The sequence below is a fragment of the Thunnus thynnus genome, chromosome 1, assembly GCF_963924715.1.
Source record: "Thunnus thynnus chromosome 1, fThuThy2.1, whole genome shotgun sequence".
Classification (NCBI taxonomy): domain Eukaryota; kingdom Metazoa; phylum Chordata; class Actinopteri; order Scombriformes; family Scombridae; genus Thunnus; species Thunnus thynnus.
Window position 1 is genome coordinate 27,984,461 of NC_089517.1, and position 16,447 is coordinate 28,000,907.

The window sequence follows — 16,447 nt, forward strand, 5'->3', positions numbered from 1 at the left end:
AGCGTGATTTATGCCACCCAGTGGATCTTTATTATAGTGGATTTTTTTTTTACATAAATTATAACTTTATACACTTCCATTATTAAATGGGTTGTAGCAGATATTAATTGCAAATATTGCATGCAGATATTAATGTAATTTTTTATTTCTGTATTGTTTTTAAAACCCCAATAATGCTCCGGGTCAATTTGACCCAAACAGTGCCAAGGGTCCAAAAAGTGAACGTAATACAAGGATTAGGCCCATTTGTGCACCCTTCATAACACAAATGGGGAAAGAGAAGTCTAAATGATCAAGACCTGGTCTCTCAAACTGCCCACTCCGGAACATCACTCACCAACCCCTCTTAAACTGGTTTTAAATTTATTGCTTTACTAAGCCCCCTCTCCTTTCTAAATGGGCACTAGACCTGGGTAAATAGTTCTAAGTAGAGGTTATAAGTGAATTAAATTCAACACTTGACCAAAGCACACAAATGGATAACCATCCTTTTTTTTACTAGGCCTGTAACCTCTTAAGGGCCATAATGCTGTTTCAAGATGTGTGGGTGCACATTAGTTCACCCTTTTACTGTATATTCTGTAAAATGGTGAGGAGAGCACAGCTGGTAGTCAATGGAATATGCTGACAAAAATATCTTATACATGAACACTGATAAAGGCATTCAGACTCTCAGAAAGCAGGACCAGCACGCACTGGTGCATTCATTTTATACACTTATTCAATTCACATGGCAGCTGATACTGTAAGTTATTATCTAATTGGTGCTAATTAGTTCTCATGTTTACATATAAAACCAATGCATGTTATTTATTGTAGAACAAAGCTACTAAGTACACAGGTTTCATGTGCAAAGTTGGAGAGGCTATACAATAAAGCATGCAGCCCTCTATGTGAGATCTCTATATCTCTGGGGATCCTCTGCTCCAATCTCTCTTACCTTGTAGTAATGCTGACAGTTGTAGCTGCACTGACACCCTCACCTGCCTACACTAATATATACATTACGCTCAATGAGTTGAAGTTAAAGAGCAAAATGTACATTGCATAGTTTTCCCTGATGCAATTAAAGAATGCTAAACCATGAGCAGTGGCCTGAGCTGTTCTATAACCATGAAGCGGAATATTTAATTTCCCAGCTCTCCCTGCTTGAGTGCTATGAAAGTGATGGAGATGGGAAACTCCCTGCAGGAAACCTGGGATCACAGTATGTCCCCAGCCTGTTTTTAAGACAAGGCTGATTTTTTGACTGACATTAGTACTTATATTTAATTATTCTCAAATTCTAAAATAAAAAAATGAAAATAGGGACTGTGGATTGGCCCCTGTCTGTCTGCTTTTACCTGTCTGTCATGCACAACCTCTATGGTTAAGTTTGGATATGTTTAGGCAACAAAGGGGTGGTGATCTATAGTATAGATTTAAGGCATGGACCATGACCCTAAGGTTAGGGGTTGTAGGGTTGGGGCTAAGGTCTGAGTCCAGATCTTTGTTAAATGTCGTTCCCCATCTCTTTCTCCTCTCATCTCTCCCTCAACTGACAGCAATAAAGGCTTGCAACCCCCCAAAATAAATTAAAAATGTCATGGCAACTAAAACTTGACTGAAGGAAGGGAAAGATCATGGTCATTATTATAATTATGTGTAATTTTCTATTTGAATGATTGGGGACATACAATTTCTGCTTAAAGCTTTAGTTAAGCTTTTTTTCCTAACTGGTCCAAAAGACATCTAGTATCTAGTTAATTTTATCTCCATGTATGTTTGTGTACCAATTTTGTCCTTACAAAACATTATTGCCAGCATTAGCAGACAAAGGGGAGCATTTGGGAGAGGACATGATTCGGTGTGTATTGCACCAATTATTACAGTAATATTTGTTTAAAATTTTAGCTCAGAAAAAAACTAGCCACAACACTAAATCTGTAAGGGTCGGGTTTTTTGTATTTTGACATTTTTAATCAATTGTATTTCTTTTAAATAGCAATTTGCTGAAACGCTCTTGGAGTTATGAGTTAAATGAAATACATAATCTACAATGTGTGTGTAGGAATATGCAAGATATTTGGGTCTGTGGACAGCACCTTATTGTTTAGATGCAAATATTCAGAGGTGTGGTTAGATCATGACAGAGGGTTATTAAATGAGAGGGCCAGACTATCTATCTGATAAAGATTCATCTAAAAGGCAGAGCTGTTTGAAGACTGAAGCCAATTAGACACGATATGCAAAGGGGTCCAAGATTTACATTTTCTTCCATCAAGCGACAGATGGATTTATGTCACTAACGCCTCAGATCAGAAGAAGACCGGAGACCAAAGGCACGCACATTATTCATTCAACACTGCTGCATGCATAATGTTAAGTCCATAGAAATATTGTCTCTGAGGCCTGCATGGCACAGAAATGGGAAACTCTTTACTATAGCTCATGACTTCTAAATTTGAGTTTCTTTTGCAGCAGGGTTTAATTCTGTCTAGATGTATTAAAATAATCAATCTAATTACAAGCCTTCCATTTGCGCTGAGAGAAAAAAAAAACACATCAATGGGATTTTGAAAACATATTTACAGAGACTGAGGCAGGGAGCGTATCAGCAAATATTGGATTTTGCTGGGAGGGGAGCAAATGGGTCAGGGTAACAAAACACACAGGGAAAACAATGACAAAGCGAGACCAAAGAAAAATATCTGATTAATAAGAAAAGCAATAAGTAAGATATCAATAAAATGTGGATAAAGAAAGTACATGAATAGTAAAATATACTGTACACACACAGTTTATCAAAGTGGATGCATGAAATGGGCTTGAATATATTTTTCAAAACTATCCAGTATCAGACAGCAGGGTCCTATGGGAAAAAATGTGAAAACAGGGAACTGTTAATGATTGCCATTGTATTGCAACACTGTGATGATAGTGTTATGTGATGTTAAAGGATATCACTAATCTTATTACAATCTTAGCTGTGTGCATAGGCTCCATAGCTACATTTACACGGTAGCTGACGTGCAACTCTTCAAACATGCAACTGCATGCCAGGGTTATGCTGGCTACAGAGATATCACGTGGAGACCGCAAGAACTGTGATTGGTCAGTTTGTGTTTGCTCCCTCCAGTTTCTGATGCAGGTAGAGATTGAATACAACAAGAAGCATGTTCAATAAAGCTGAGTAAATTCCTCCTTTTGAGTAACACACATCTAGCAAAGACATCTCCACTGCAAACCTGACTGCAACCACTGCTCTTTATCACAGTGAATGAAACAGCATCACAGTTAATGAACTATACTGTAACTGAAGTACTTTATTGTGGGTGTTAAACTGGATGTGAGAGTGTACATTTGCAAAGCTGTATGTTTGTTTGTCTGTCAGATAGTAAACAGTCAGCTACCGTGCATAGTCTATGTCTGGTCAGGAAGAATGATAATGTCTATGTATTAGTTATCCATTTTTATTGATTGCAAAGGTTTTCATATTTGAAGCTATTCATTTATTTGTCTTCCTTCCAGATCTCCATATCAGAATTCAAGATTATTTGTGAAAATAATATCATAGCTGTTACCTGGATTCACTGAGACAGCCTACTTCATGTAAAGAGTAACTGCAAAATATCTAAAGGATTGTCACAGTCACTGCAAGCCTGATCTCTACCTTGCATAATGAGCACACTCAGACATTTTACAAGTTTGTCAAAGAATCATAAGATATGAATACAGATATAAAAAAACATAAGTTTGTGTGATTGTGTATGTATATTTATGACTTGTTGACTATAGTAGCTGTGAACAACTGAAAGCAGTATCAGAGACTAAATGACAAACCAACAAGAGGAGCTGAAAGGCCCTTTAAGTAACAAAATGTAATGGCTACAGTACATGACAACTGTACAGTATAGAGTATAGAGCCCTGGAGTTTTCTGTCATTCCATTAGATGAATAGGGCTGACTTGCACATGCACACACTCACCCACACAAATATATACCGACCACACAAACTGTATATCGACTCTATTTTTTCCAGAGCATAACACTTCACCACATGTGGTGGATGGCTTTGTCCAAAGTGCCTTGTGGGGATGTATGGGTGGACATTTTTAGCATGAAAGCTTGCAGCGGAAACCGAAGACCTTGCCATGGTTGTGTTAGTGCCATGCTGCTGTATTCTACATGTATTTAAAATACAACTGCTGGGTACACCTTGAAAGTGATTTATTTATTTACAATTTACCTTATTTTTTTCAAATTGAGGACTGCCAATGTTAAGACCTCTTCACCAAGAGGTCTATCTAGGATATTACCCAGACATTCAGCACTACTGTGCAGGTGAAGGACAGATATGAAAACAAACAAACAAAAAAAACCCCCAAAAAACACACACATTTTAGTTGTGAGCAAACAAAATAAATTCAAAAGCTTTTCAGTTAAAGCTGTTCATTTTTCAAAGAAGTAAAGCATACTGAAAGTATGCCTTGTGCATACCTCAACAATATATTGCAAGTGGCGCAGAAAGTGATATGCACAATAGGAGAGTAGCAATTAGTGGCACAGTGGAGTGCTGAGGCAATATAGGCAGATAAAGAGCCCCTTTGCCCACAGTTTTCAAGCTGTAATTATGTTTAATTGTGATTTTTTTTGTGTGGCTTCTGAGCTGCTCTCAGCACCATGTTCCTCTCAAATGAGTCCTGTGGGGCTCACCTTCACTTTCCCTGCTCAGCACTTTCACACCACACCCACTGATGTCCTGTTCCAACTCATTATTGTGGGGCTGTGTATGGTTGGGTCTTCACGCCTACATACCCACAACTGCTGCCTCTGCTGCCACACTAAACTCCGTCAGTTCAATTTAATTAAATTTCAGAATTTGCATTAAAGAGACTGTCATCGCTGAGCATGATAAATGTACAGAAATACTGAACCTATCAGTGACATTTTTGCGGCGACACACTGATGCACATGGTGCAAGGACAAGACTTCCAGTACAATACAAAGCAGAGGGCAAAACATGACTTGAGTCTAGAAGTGTGATATACAACTTCAAATAGAATAATAAAATATACAGTGGGGAACTTTCTCTGAAAAAGACCACCCAAACAGTCACCGGTTTATTAACTTTAATAACTAAACTGAAATAATTCCTTTTTAGCTGTGCCTTTCAGTAGTCTGGTTTGCTGGTCTTAATTATTATTTTATTTTATTCCTACTTTTTAAAATGGTTTTCAACTCACATGTCTTATTATTTTTCACTGGTCAACTGCTGGTCTTAGTTATTATTTTATTTTATTCTTACTTTTTTAATGGTTTTAATTCATATTCTTTTTTTTTACTGGTCACTTGATGGTCTTAGTTATTTTATTTTATTCCTACTTTCTTAATGTTTTTTAACTCATATATTATTTATGTTTGCTTTAATTGTGTTTACTTATGTCTTATGTTTTATCTTGTACACTATCCACATAGTTTTTGTGGCTTCATCTTCCGTGGTAGCTCACGCACTGTGAAGCACATCATGCTTCCACCTGGAGTGAAATGTGCTATATAAATAAAGTTTTGCTTGCTTGCTATTAAGTACACTTATACAATCTAATAAAATGAAATGAAGCAGCTCTGCAATTAAACTCTTCCTTCATGAAATAATAATGGACTAGGAAAGCTGGATCCCTCTCTGGGAGGGTGGCCAGGCCGATACCCATGAGGCTTGGCTGTGTCACCCCTCTGATTCGGGAGGAGGTGTATTTTGTGCAACCAAATTACTGAACAGGAGCTGAACTATTGTTAGTTTGCCCTGGAGAACGAGAGGGCTCTGACTGTTGCCCGAGTCAAAGGCAACAACTGCCTTTTACATAGTATTAATAGATGTTGTTTGACCTGAATAAAAAAATCTTCAGGAAGCAAAACTTTTAGTGGTTTAGACAATGCACCTACTTTTTAGCATCTATAATTATATATTTATAATATTTGGTTTTAAATTAGTTTTGTGTGCTTGTTTGGATGTAGGACTTTCTTAGATGCAGAGGATGACATCACTTTGTTTTGTGCAGGCTTAAAGGACCAGTGTGTAAGATTTAGGGGGATCTCTTGGCAGAAATGAGCTATAATATTCATAAGTATTTATATATTTTGTATTTATATATTCATATTTCATTAGTGCATAATCACTTGAAAATAAGAATCTTTGTGTTTTCGTTACCTTAGAATGAGCCCCTTATATCTACATAGGGAGTGGGGCCTCTTCCACAGAGTCCATCATGCACCACCAGTAGCCCAGAACGGACAAACCAAACATTGGCTTTGTGTTTTTTCGCGTTTTGTGTGCTAGGTTCTCCTGTATGCTTGAAAGAGAGGGGTGAGGGAGAGGGGTATTCAGTTGGTTGTAATCTGCAACCTCACTGCTAGATGCCACTAAATCCTACACACTGGTCCTTTAAACATGGCCATGGATGGTTTATTGTTATCACTGTTATACTATGCAACATTACGTTTTCTGGGACGTTACATAAGTACAGTATCTTCATTCAAAATTAAATTAAGACAAAATGATACACTGACCTCTAATATTTACCTTAAATCTAATTTTAAACATTGAAACACTGTGATATTCAATATGTCAGAGTGGCAGCATGCACATTTTTAGCCCAGCCTGTATATACATATAGTTATTCAAGTTCTTTAATAGCACAAATGAGCATGAAGGGCACTGGAACTGTACTTCATCCTCTTTCACATCACACAGTCCAAGTTTTCTGGCTGTTTTGTATTTTAAGGGACATTTACACAAAGATACACCTGAGAGAAGTCTCCACCTAACAGGATTGATATGTCACCTAAGACTTGCGGCAAGTTGCTGAGTAAATGCTTTGCCAGATTATCTATTTGTTGCTCCTCCCATTTTACTCCCTTTGGCGATGTCTCTCATGCAGAGAATTGGAATTTCAAATTTCCGCTTTTGATGACATTTGTGCTCAGGGCTCTGACATAATATTTTCTCAGTTGAATAATATGTAAATATAGACCACCATGTCATGTCTGATTAAACAAATGAATGACTTCATTAATGAAATGTTTTTCTTTCTTTGCCAACTTAGTGTACTTTTTGATGACTCTATGTTAGAACACTGTGATCTCGCAGAGGGCTGGTTGTACTTCTTCACTACACCTGTGAATGCTTTGTTGGGAGAATCTTCATTAAGCAGGTACATTGTGCTATTTCATATATGCTGACTCATGTCCATCATATTCCCTTTTCCCTGTGGTCTAAGAATTTGCTACAGTAGCAGAGAAAGTAAAGCAGAGAGTGCTATAATTCGAGAACTCAAAAAGCCCCAAGTTGTGGCAGAGCTGGATATACTGGTGGTGTGAACATTGAGTTTGTTCCACCATGATGCCACCCTGCGAGCCCCCAGGTGGATGCCTTGGGTTTTTTCTCTACAGTTCAGGGTTTCTTTCATGCCATCTGCGCCTGGCTTCAGGACATGGCATTCAAGCGGGGCACAGAGCAGGCATGGCTCCTATACCCTCTCTCCAAAAAGGCTGAAAGCTTTCACTTTGAGTGAACAAACCTCAGGTCAGATGACTACCACAAACAGACATGGCATTAATAGCGCCAACAATAAACACATCATCCTCTACCCTGTCATGGATACGCTGTTTATTTTCATTGCTGTGAGCGACACCATTGGAGCTATGTGAGGAGATTAACACTACAAACTATGCACACTAACTGCCAACAAGATTTCTTAGAAGACATAGTTGCTCATTTTTAAATCATAGTGTATATTGCATGTGTGCCTCCACCTGGGCCTTGCCTGCAATGGTATGCCGGCAATATCAGCTGCCCCTCACAATCTATACAGAATTTTACATTTAGATATCAACTACATACAAACAATGGTGATAAATCTTCCTCACAAAAAAGCTGGGTTAAAAAAATGTCATCTTTCGTACCATCACCAAAGACTGTCCTTTTCTTTAAACCAACAATAAGAGGATACAGCATCAAGTTTCCTTATAATCAGATGCTTAATGTAGGAGACAGAAGCAGCATGGCCGCCAGCTACTTGTGTTTCTGCATCTACAGCTCAGCTCGAGTCCCACTAATCTGGAAGAAATCAAAGATTAGCATTTTTGAGAGGTTTACATTTGTCTCAAAGACCGCTGACTCAGATGTTCTCCAGCCCTCCAGAGAAAAATCTGTCTGACACATTTCATATTACACACTACAAATAACTTATATTTTATCAGAGAATGTAGGTTGGTGCTGACATGTGCCAAAGTTGAATTGATGGGAACACCACCTATTTGATAACAGGGGCGTGACCGAAGGAACAATTGACTGTGCATTGAAAATTTCAATGTAATGAAAATTATTCTTTACAGCAGAACATTTCAGCACTACTTCATCATCCAAAACAAATTGCCCAGTCCTCCATTTCTGTGGCAAAACAAGATTAATCACTACTCTAAACATGTGAAAAAAAAAATTAAGTGTGAAATGAATTTGCCAGCATTGCCTTGATAGGTACAACTCACAGCTCTCTCTAGTCTTGCTGCTGAGATCAAGCTGACCTAGATTCCATTATTTCTAAATTCTGCTGATTTTCCAACAGCAGGTAATTAAGTGTGATTCTTCCACCTTGTTCAACGGGGCCCTGGATGTTTCTGAGTTGGCTGCTGAGTCAGATGGGGTGGCGCTATGTGGCTAACTGAGATCTAGGGGCACATCTCACTGCTGCTGCCTTTAGTGTGTGTGCCAGCTGCCTGCCAGAGGCCCAGCCTCATTAGCTGAATTACAGAGATCAAACAGAGAGGCCGAGGAGCAGAAGAAAGAGAATCCGCTGTCCCTCTCCAAGAGGATGGGATGAAAGGCACACAGATAGTGAAGTGGGGGCAGCAGAAGACATTGTGTAACTGGCTCTGAGTTCGAAGGGTGGGTTCTTTGATTCCCTGTCTATTATAAATGAAAAATGTGTAGTACTTTGATGGGCCTGCACAGGTCTGTTGACATTCTTGTCTGCTTACTGATGTACTATGGAGAAGGAATATCACCATTATTGTGGCTTTGATGACTATAGGCCATGGGCATGTTTTTCTTTGAGTATACTATCTAAGTAGGTAAACAATTAAACTGACTGTGGATTTCAGTAAAAAATGCTAATTCAACATAAAGCTTTAAAAAACTGCTTTTGTTGTTCATTACCATGTTTGTATGAAATTGTGAGCATATTCCTTAGCAAATCTGCTGAGTACATAAAAGTGATACAGTAAATCTCCAGTCTGAATTTCTGAATCCTGAGTTAAACAGAAATTACATTCAATTTCAGCTTTTCCATTTGGTTCATGTTGAGCATAATGAGCCATTATTATTATACATTGATGAAGTTATGTTCAGTATGTACATCACACTCTGTTCTTTCTCTGTGAACACTCAACTCTAGGCTTAATGTAGCCTCGTACTACAAGCAGAAAAGCTTTCTGTATTCTACAATCCTTGAGAATCCCCGATCAAAAGGTCAAAACAGCATGTCAACTGTATCTTATCTCCAAACGCTTCGTCATTTTTCATTTGCAACACAGATGTTCTTCCACAGGTTGCAAGCAGTCAAGGATACCTAGCCAAAAAATATTTTAGTCTTGAATCAGTTTATTGCCAGCTGAATAAAGTCCTGATTTATTCAGGACTGATTGATCCAGCCTTGGACTCTCCATTCAAATCATGCTTGTCAATACTTAAGTGAGAACATGCATAGTGTATCAGCTGAGAGTTGAGATAGCTAAAGCTTACACTGATTAAAGGTCAACAGGAGTGCAAAGTGCAAATCGATAAATATGGCTATGCATTTGGATTTTGAATATACCATGGCACTTCTTTATGTGTGCAGGTTCTGGGCAAACCCAGCTGAATTTAAGCACATATTGATTTTATCGTCATTTTACTCTGTTACTGGGATGTGCACAGAGTTGCATAGCACATAAATTGACTATATGTGCCTATACAATAATGTATGTATGCCTCTTGGGCAACTTTGTCTGCAGTCCATGAGCTAATTACTTTTGATTAGTTTGAGCCCTCTATCTGATTTTTGCATTTTACAGTGTAGAATAAGTTAAGGACTTCTTGGACCCCTGAGGTACAACAACAAAAGCCCTGTTGAAATTGAAGAGATTTCCAGTGCATCACTGGTATTGGTAGTGAGGTAGTGAGGCTTACTTGAGCAGCAGAGGGGACAGCAGTGGATTTAGAGAGGGATTTCATTAGGGTGAGAGAGACGAGATGGTGGTCCAGACCTCAGGGAATGGGGTGAAAAGCCCACTGGATGGCTTCATTACTTGTGGGGTTGACAGCTTTGGGTTAGAGCATCTTACCAATATAGACACTTTCCTAATTAAGTCCTCACTTGCTTTTAGAAACTTAATTGATGAGATAATTGGGTGGTGGTGGGGGTCTCCAGCTAATTACTCCTATAGAGGGTCTTTAGACATGGGAGGTGAAATTGCTTTATGATAGTAGTTATAGTCTCTAATGCAGAGAAACCATAAAATCAATTGATGGATTGTTTTTAGGGAAAATGTGCAAGCACATCAGAATTAAAAGTATCAAAGTTACTTAACATAAATTAACCATCTCAAAGCTCCACAGGGACATCCCAGCATGTAATAATGTAATAAATATGCTTAGCACATGATGAAGCACATGTTACTAAATACTTTTTTAATGCAGTTTGGAAAATCCTGATTTTTTCTCACTGAATTCTATGAATAAAGACTCTTCCCAACAAAACAGTGCTCTAATAATAGACCAAGTGATCATATTTTGACAAAGTGTCCGTGGCATGTGGAAGATGAAAGCAGCTTTCTGGCTCATGTAACTCTGAATATAACAATACTTTAAGTAGGACACTTATTGTGTTCAGTCCTTGAAATGGTAATAGTTTACCTTTTCATGTGTATCTCATACAAACAATTTTCATTACATGGAGTCTATGTTTTAATGAAAACGAGAATATGTTAACTGTCACACATTCAGACGAGGAGTTGAGATGAAGCTATTCTGAACACTTCAATTGTATTCAAAGAGAGTTCCAGACAAGTACGCTCTGCATGGATTTACTGTCCCCGGGGAGAGGGACAGACTCCATTGCAATCTCCTTTCTCATTTTACCCCCAAAAGGTGTTGGCAGTGCTTTGCATCTAAAGAGCCTTAGAAATGATCAGTGTTACAAGACCTGACATTAAGAGACACAACTTAAAGATCACTTAAAAGACTGCTGAAGGAAAGGGAACATTAAGAAATAGAGGTTTCATGTGATGAAAACTGCTGTGAAACGAATTCATTTAAATAGCTTGCTGATGCGGAGAATATTAAAATGGTGATCTCTGTGAGAAGTAAATAGTAAATACCATACTGCACTCATTTTGTGAGGCATTAAATTCCGCTGTAAATCCAGATGAATTTTCTCTCATAACTAGGTCACACATCAGATCTGCAAACTAAGCATACTTAGTCAGAAGCCTTTAAAAATGCTTGAGACTCCCAAACCAATCATGCTGTAGCAAAGACAATATGTGCTCATTATCTTTGCTAATCAAAGTTCATATAACACATGGAAAAAGATTGGAGCTTCATTCATCTCACAGTCAATTCCAGCCACAATCCCTCATGTCAGATATTAGTTGATAAGAGAAATAGGTCACATTTTTATGACAAAACACTCTGTATAGATTTGTTCAAAATCAAATGCTGCACCTGATCATAGAATCCTCTCCAGACAAAGATTATAGTGTAAGTGAGGTTTAAACTGTCATTGTAGTCATTCAAATAGTCGTTCTACGCCTTTCACAGATCTCTGCATAGTTATGCCAATAAGGATATTAAGGAAATGCAAATGCACCACCATGCTTCCTTACCTGAGGCAATGCAGCCTGCTCTGTTTCAACACAGCAACCAAAGCGGAACTGCTCACTCTCCCCTGTGTACTACTGCAGCCCACGGCAGCCACAGGAATGTAGCAGTGAACCAAATACTAAACCGAAATATGGTCATAATAACAAACCCTACCAATGCTTGTTTCTCAGCGGTAGACACAAAATTGGTGCATCTACCAAGAAAATCTCAAATTTTGTTAAGCACAAAATCTATACTATCTGTGTTTTTATAAAGATGTCCATAACTCTTTCATATTGTGTGTATATCATGACTTTGAACTGCATTGAGGTGGTGGAAGCATGGAGATGGGGGGCATGACAAATGTAACATGAGGCTGGAGCATTTCCTTGTATTGTCAAGCCCAGATGTTAATCTGATGAACACTAACTGTCAAGAGTGTTGTGGTCTGATTTTTACCAAAGTAATTATTATGTTTGCTGGATATTTTGTGCAATTTTGTGATACTGTAACATTGTACTGCTTATTTCACCGAGAAGTAACTAACTACAGTACTTTAACTAATAACTTTGCTTGGTTGATAGGCTATAATATGAGCTAGGCTTAAGCTCAACTTTTCAACTTAATATAGGTGGTGTGTTACAGTTAATCCACATTGCATTAACTTTAGCTTTTAACCTTAAGTCCTTGCTTTCTAACATGCTGTGCTAATTCATGCTAACTTATATCTGTTGCATAGGTTATAATCGGATGGACCCTGTACTTGATTTATCCTCCCTCTAACATGAGCAAAGAGTTTACAGCCATGCTAGCAGGTCTGTGAAGCTGGACTTAGGCACAGTGGTACTTTGAGTGAAATGTTAACAGATCCTAGTTTAGTGTGTTAGCATGCTAACATGTTCTAATTGCCACTAAAGGGAAAGTCACAGGATCACCAAAGTCATAGGGGTTTATCATCTGATATCTGTACTAACTTTCATGGCAATCCATCCAATTATTGTCAAGATATGTCACTGAAAACCAGTGGTCAACCTGCTGGTGGAGGTACAGCAGTTGAAAAGAAGAGGATCAACTATGTCAGCAGGCTTCACCCTCTTGGGACCATGAATGTATATAAAGAAATTCCTAATCAAATAGTTATTGAGATATTTTAGTTTGGAGTGGTGGACCCATTGACATTGCCATCCCTAAAGCTATACTGATAGCATGGCTAGAAAATCTATCACCCTTTGACATAGTGCATCCCAAGGCAGAACACAAACATCTTATGCATTCAATATGCATTATAAATTTACATGGGGTTGGGGGCTCAGAAAACCACCACAGTGTGGGGCCTTTGAGCTATCCTGAGAACAACAGAGAGGTCACATGTTCCTATCACTGCATGGAGCCAAAATTTTTTAGCAGCAATTCATCCATATTTACATAACCTTCTTATTTGCCATGGGAAACTAATATCAAAGGTTTCTAAGAACATTTTGCTTCAACATCTCTGTGACTATGAGATTGTGAGAGGGGAGGAAGAAAGGCAGTCTAAAGGAAAGGGGAAAATGATTGAGTGCAGACCTCTTATTTTGTTCTATATAGCATAACAGAATATCCTTCTTAAAATTCAAAACTGCAGTACTTTTTGTAGTGAAATATCACATACACAACTTTGAAGGATCTGAAAAATCGCACACTGAAATATCAAAAGGAATGGTCATGTTTGTGTTTACTTGATTATTGGTCTTCTCACATTATGAAATCACATTGAAAAACATTTCATCATCCTCACTTAATTAATAGCACATAGTCTTTTTATTGCAGTGCAACTGACCACCCCAACAGAATAGCAGAGGGGTTCCAGGAGTATCTTTTCAACAGATTTGAAAGTTCACCTTGAACAATATCCTCAATATTCCTCAACAAAAAAAACAAACTATACAGTTGTATTATAAATAATTCAACTTTGTTTTTGAGAACATTTTTTTCCGCATGACATAAACAACTGAATGTTTTAGATCTATAACTGGTTGTTTCTTCACACAATGCTCATTGGGACTCATAAACTGACTTGCTTATTCAACCAGGACTTTTACGGTCATCCAGCAGTCATCGGAAGTGCTTCAATGCCCACAAGGCAGTGGCTATGTAAAAAAAATGATTTGAAACCAGGGCTGCCCATTATAACCACTATAACTCTTTTCTACTCCCTTCATACTTATTTGAAACAGTGAGAAGTTGCAAACATTTTATCTGGCTAAGTTTTCTTTTCAGAGTTGAACAGAGAGATCTACACACCAAATAGCTCCCATTTAAGGGACTTTTTATTTTCTGCTGTGACCTTTCAATTCACCATCTTAAGTAAATACTACAAACACACATGACATAACACACCTATTGCAAATTGCCATCAATTAAATTGTAGAAAACCTTACATTCCATATTTTACATGTACATTGATTTTACATATAGGCTACATATATGCAAAAGTATATAGAAAATTACAGTATATACAACTCATGTACCCTCAAAAATTTGTACTCCAACAAAGGTTGTCATATATACTACCTACTAGGGGTGTGCTCTAATACAAATACGTTATTCGGCAAAGCACAAATAGTGGGGGGTTTTTTGTGAACATTTGTGTCATACAAATATTTTAAAAATTATTTTTGTTTTCGGGAAGAAAAAAAAACATCGCTACATCAGTATCTCAGTGTCTTTCCTCTGCTCCGCTGTTACGTCTATCAGCAGGTCTCAACAAGGGTAATCACATCCACCTGCTACATGACGCACATTTCCTAATTTGGACATCACTCTCGAAGTTGGGGGTGTTCCCCAGAGATAAAGCTGAGCTACTGACACACGTGAGGTGCTCTAAAGGGCTCTCCATAAACTGTTCTTCCCCTTCTACCTCCCACAAAGTTAGGTTGTAAAAAATACGCAATAAATGAAATCAATGAGGGGTGATGAGTAAAGTCTGAGGTCAGTAATCAGCGCAGTCATCTATGATCTGGGAGACTCCAGTTCGAGACCCGGTGTGGGGACCTCCTTTGTAAGGTAGTTTTTTTATGAACACTTATTGTAACACTTTAATTTTCTTTAATTTAACAAAAACAAACCAACCAAACATTTTTACAGTCATGTGCGGACATTTTAATGGAGATTTTTAACATCACGTCTGGCATTTTTGACATTTTTACCGTGCTTTAGTGTTTTAACCCAAACCATGATCTTTCCCTAACCCTAACCGACTGTGTTTTGTGCCTACACCTAGTGTAACCCAGTAGAGAACTAGGTTCAGTAATATTATTTTATTCCCAATATTATTTTCTTTTATTCATCAGTATGTCATTAATTCAGCTCAAACTTTGTTTACTGCTTGAAATTGGGTCAGTCTAACTTATTCTGCTCAGACTAGTTGTTGTTGGTCATATCAGGAAATGAAGACTTTCTATTGGTTAGAGGGAGTAAGTCTCACCCCTCCAACTAGAAGTTGACTGCACAGCAGCAGAAACAGTATGAGCACGACAAAGCTACTCAAGCTAAAAGTCAATTTTCAGTGAGCTATAGTGAATAATTTCTGTATAAAACACAAAGTGTACCCTCAGAAGATACATGCGGGAGATGAGAGGCTAACCATGGACCTGTGCACCTGGAGTTTGATCACTGTTGGCAACATCTTGGTGGGTTAGCGGAGTTGTGCTAACGTGGCTAGCAAGAATCAGCTGGTGTTGTCAGTCGATATAGGCGCCAGGTTAAGTGGGTGTTTTCCTTTACACTATGCAAACTTGACATTGTTAAGTAAGTGTTAGTACATCATATCTCTGCATTAACAAGCTAACCAGATATATAATTTATAGCTCAGTTATTTTATTTTGTCACTGCATAGCATTACTGGATTGTTATGAGTGTTAATAACATGTAATATGTTTAAGAAGCTACTTAGTGTGTGTACTCATGTGCAACCCTGAATGTAAGAGTGTGAATAGCATATATGATGTTGCAATTCATGATTTGAAGAGAAACATGTTAAAATATGGTTAAAATGGTTAATCATAAAATACGGTCAAAAAACATTTAGTTCATATTTAACATGAAATACATATAATTTGTAAATGATTAACATGCTTAATGATCATAATTCATGGTTAAAAGCTATCAATTGAAGATTGATGTAAAAAGGGATAAAATATTACAAGAAAGATGCTGTACAATTAAAATTAATTAAATCATCCACTCACTGTTGTGTTCAAGTAGTATATTGATTTGATATTCATTATGGCCATGAGAGAATTGAGGTTCATGAATCAATATAGTAATAGCCCTGTTTCTGTACAGGCAAGGTTTTTGAGATCCCTTGGAAATTAGATTTGGATTCTGGATTCTCCCTGATGAGGGAGATGGCTAGCCCCTCTTGAACCTTTTGCCCGGAGGAGACCATCAGTTCCCACATTCTCATCCTGGACTACCCCAGTGTGGTAAGAGTGTTAAAGCCCACCTCTTCTACCTGACTTTTGACTAAATAAGTGCACCTCTGAACTGAAACTGACTTGAAATGACATTATCTGACTGAAGCTAGCT